Here is a 4,861-nt window from a genome sequence, read left to right as displayed (position 1 = left end):
GAGCCGATCATTCCTCTGTAAACAGTCATATTTACAGGCTTTCCGTTTGGATCCTTATTAAGAGTAAGAGGAGGAACCATAGGAGTTTTCATAGATGAACTGTTGGATAGATCAAAATTCTTCAGCATGTCGCGAACATACTTACTTTGGTTTATAAAGATTCATTTATCAGTTTGTTTGATCTGAAGACCTAAAAAGAAAGTTAGTTCTTCCATCATGCTCATCTGATATTCTTTCTTCATGCGTTCAGCAAAACGAAAACATAAAAAGGGATTAGTGGAACCAAAAATAATATCATCGACATAAATTTGGACGAGCAAATGTTCATTTAATGCAATATGGTAGCTTTAGAGTGCGTGTCAAGCCTTAAGGGGAAGGCTTGTCCTTTGCTACAGTGAATAGTACAAAAGCACTATTTTCTGAATAGACATCCTTACCTAAAGTTGGTGGACAAAGAGTCGACTAATCGGCTCCGTACCGTACTAACTTTTGCAAGGGTATGGGTTTGTCCTTTGTGTGCATAAGGACAAGACAACAACAATCGTGCTAAGCAAGCTTCCTTTGATCGCTGAATGCTGGAATGACCTGGAGGTCTCATCATCATTCGCTGAAGCTAGAGCAGTCTTCACACATATGTAGACAGACTTGTAATCACTGAATACCGCTTCAGATCACGTACTTGCCAGTCTCTAATCTTCAGTTTCAGTCTTCGACGTTCGCTGAAGGATCCGTGGTGTGAGTGTTGTCTTCTTGAAATATTGCTGTCTCTGATGAATTTACAATACAAGTTCTYCAACGATCACTGAACATACTCAGTGATGATCGTTGGAACTAAAAATACAGAAACACAAATACAACGTGAAAGAAAAAAGAGATTATCATCAAATCACTGAGAGAGAGGATCAATAAAATATATATGATTTATGCATTTAAAAAAATCTTCACGTAAAATCATATTTTAAGGTTTACGGGTTGTGAGAGTACAAGTTGTTTTATTTAATTTAATAAAAACATGAAAAAGAGGTTAAAAAACAGTTCAAATATCGTCTCATTTTTATTAAAAATATCCCTTAATTTAAAAATCCCTTAATAGATATTACAAAAAAAAAGAAAAAAATACATAATAGTTGGATCGCCCCAGGGGGGCGATGGGATGACGTGGCTCGCCCCCGCGGGTGGATCGCCCCCTCCAGCCTGGATAGCCCCCAAGGGCGATTTGGGTGTCCATTTCTGCAAACTAGTTACAATTTGGTTATTTTCTTAATATGTAAGGTATAAATAGGTTAGTTTGGTGAATTTCCCTTAATTTCCTTGTCTTTTATCTTTCTTGGTATCAGCATCACCATAGTGGCGACAACTTAGTTATTTTCCTTAAAGTAAGTAAACTTTAAGTATATTTCTTCTTCAACTATGTTTTCTTTTTTTAATATGAGATAAACACCTCTTTGGGTGTGGGTGTGGGTGTGAGCCAAAGCTAGACTAGTAGAGTGTTGCCATTTTTATTAACTCTTAGACTTGGTCTTGAGTCAAAAATTTAACTCAAATGCAGACAAGTCGATCACTTGCAAGTGGTAGTATTGGATATTAGACCTAGAAATGGGCAGATCTGGAAATATATCTTGAGTGGTGCAAAAAGACTTGAGAAAGTCTTTTATAACCACATATAGATACATATTTTTGCTTGATTCTAACTAAGGTTCAAATATTGGTCAATATTGGTGTCACAAAGATATTTGGTTTATTTCCATACTGATAGAACTACGATTCTTAGAGGTCAACTTAGTTAAATCGACAAGTCCTTAGTTGGTAAAAGTGGTAACTTTGTGGGGACAAGTGGCTACTCTCTACAATAGTTAACTCTTGAGAGAAAGGGACTCTTATAGATGTTTCATGGCACATGTTTCTGACCATTATGTTGCTATAAATGTCTTAGAAAATACTTGCACCCATACCCTTTTCTTTTAACTTCTTGTTTCATTTTAATCATTAATTAGCACAACTTGAATCTCACAAATATCGATTATTCTCTCAAAAGTGAACTCTCACAGGGAGTGGACACCTGTCCTCACAAAGTTACCACTTTTACCAACTAAAGACTTGTCGATTTAACTAAGTTGATCTATACGATTTTCGTAGTTCTACTAGTATGTAAATAAGTGATCAAATCTCTTTGTGACACTAATATCGACTGCCATTTGAACCTTTGTTAGAATCATGCAGAAACCCATGTCTCTGTGTGGTTGCAAAAAAACTTTTTCAAATCATTTTGCATAACTCAAGATATATTTTTGGATCCGCCTATCTCTGGATCTAAGATCTAATATTAACACTTACAAGTGACTGTCATGTTCGCATTTGAGTTGAAGTCTCAACTCAAGTAACCAAGTCTAAGGGTTAGTAAAAATGGAAACACCAAGTGTTAGTCTACTATTCTTAGCTTTGGCTCAAATTCATACCAAAAAGGGTGTTTAGCTCATAGTGAAAAAAGAGAACATAATAATAGAAGAAAAATCTTCAAACTTTAGATATTGGGTTGAAATTGCATTAGAGCCATGTGAATCCAACCCAATTTGATGAACCCGATGCGTTTATATACCATGTATTTAATATGATTGTTAAGTGCTTAATTAATATATGTATACATTAGAGATTAGACCAACCTGCAATTAACTCGATTCAAAGTTACAATTCAACTGTAATTTTAAAATCTTACTGGGTGAATTTCATGAAAAACTAACGTACTTTAACTTGATTTATATTTTGGGTAACGTACTTTCAAAACTTCAATTTTGGTACCTAAGATGTAAAGTTTTAAACATTTAAGTACCCGAGTAACAGGTTGAAACATTAAGCGGTTACCATGTTAACGTAACAAATGATTTGGTATCCAACTCAGTATTAAGAAATCTATGTTGATATCACTCACCACATCAACATGGTAACCGATTAATGCTTCTACCCGAGTACGTAAATGTTTTTAACTTTACTTCTTTGGTACCAAAATGAAAGTTTTACTCAAAATAGAAATCAAAAGTTAAAGTACATTCATTTTTCATGCAATTTGCCTAATCTTATTTGCATGACTTTATCTTTGTTTTTTTTTTTTATAGAAAATCTCTTAATTACCTCTTATATCTTATTGAGTAATAGCTTGGGTTACGAGACTGCTTTTTGAGATGATGGACTTTAAAAGTTCTTACCGTCATGTGAATTATATTAACTTTGACCCACCCTTTATATAACTCTAACCACATTTAACCTATACTCTCCCTGGCTCCCCTCCCATTTCACGCCTCCCCTCAACATAATCCATCTCTGCCCTCCCTCAAGTCTCAATAGGTCAAGATGCTTCATGGGTGCTATTTGTGATTGTGAAATTGGAACTCAATCTCAAGCTTGATCTTAGAGTAGACTGTGAAACCGATACTCGACTTAGAGTCGGTCCTGAAGCCCAAACTCGATCTCAAACGCAATATTGTGTAACGATCTTAGAGTTGATCCTAGATGGGTTTCAAACAACGCAATATGGGTTTCCCACATCTGAGTTATCATGGTTAACTCTTATCAGATTGTTTTTGCTTTTCTCATTTGGAATATTGAAGATCCTTGTATTTATTTTTAAGCCTTCAAAACTTGAAAACCAACACCATAATTTTAGTTTTTAGGCCCTCCGATCAAAATAAAATATACTTTTCAACTCAAATGAATTTTTATTTCAAAGTTAAATTATTATTTATCACAAATCTAATTTGAATTTTTAAAAAATGAACAATGATATATTTGGTTAAAATGACTTGCTAATTTTATAATTTAGATGTAATTTTTGTAATAACATGAATAAATAACTGAAATTGTTGAAAATAGATTAAAATAGACCGTAGGTGTTGGTTTTTTATATATAAATTCAATTATGTAATATCATAGAGTAAATAGATAATTATAAGATATTTATCTATACTATATTATAAAACATTTGACAAAAACTATTAAAAAAACCACTTTTATGCATAAAATATTGCTTATTGATGCATATTACTTAAAATTAAGATCACAAGCAAATTGTATATAAGTACAACTTATTAAAGTTTCGTTTTGAATTTGTGTAACTAACTATAACAAAATCAAATACATAATAGACATCTCATTTTAAATACAAAAAATCTAAAATATAATTAGGATAATCATTAGTTTTAACAAAATACTTAATCATTATCTTATTAAAATTATATTATTAAACGATAAATAAATTACTTTATTATTAAATTTAAATTATATTATAAATAAAATATTGAATTAAAGAAATGACATAAAAAACAATAACTTTAAATAGTAAATTTGATATTTATATCGTTTTCTCAAAACCACTAAAACCGTATTATATCAACATAAATAAATAATAAAACAAATCATTAGAATTAAGATATATCTCGTTATATTATGCGAGCTCCCTTCTAGTAGTTTTTAAAAATCAAACAGTTTTATTAATTTTACTTTCAGACTTTTAACTTCTTTTTAAATTAACAAACTGATATCTTAACTTTATTTATGTATGCTTATTTTAATTTTGATTCGTATAAACACAGTCATTTAGTTAGATTGTAAAACGAGGTAAGTAAAGTTTTCGTGCTACCGAGCCCATGAGCCGCCATACAGAACAAATTATTATACCCAAGTAAAACACGAAGATGCTGCTGGTCGCTTGGCGATGAAACATGGAAGACTGGAACCCGTAGATTCAAATTGGCAATGCACACGTACCCTAAGGGGGTGTTTGGGTAAGCTTTTCAAACTGACTTATTAACTTATTTCAGTTCGGTACCGGAGATAAGTCATTTTGGAGTGTTTGGGTAAAAAAAAAAAA

The 4,861-nt window shown here is 32.2% G+C and overlaps 1 protein-coding gene across 2 annotated transcripts in view; it reads left to right on the top strand.

Moving 5' to 3' along the window:
* Positions 1–4,698: 4,698 nt before the first annotated feature.
* Positions 4,699–4,861, top strand: part of LOC112512666 (GPI ethanolamine phosphate transferase 2) — a 44,516-nt gene continuing 44,353 nt past the window's right edge. For both annotated transcript variants that reach the window (XM_025118742.1, XM_025118740.1), the window contains exon 1: positions 4,699–4,757. The gene's annotated coding sequence lies outside the window, so the exon portion shown is untranslated. The remainder of the gene's footprint in view (positions 4,758–4,861) is intronic.

This window comes from Cynara cardunculus, assembly GCF_001531365.2.
Source record: "Cynara cardunculus var. scolymus isolate 2C chromosome LG 5, CcrdV1, whole genome shotgun sequence".
Lineage (NCBI taxonomy): Eukaryota > Viridiplantae > Streptophyta > Magnoliopsida > Asterales > Asteraceae > Cynara > Cynara cardunculus.
The sequence above is the reverse complement of the archived record's forward strand: the minus strand, read 5'-3'. Positions and strand labels throughout refer to the sequence as shown.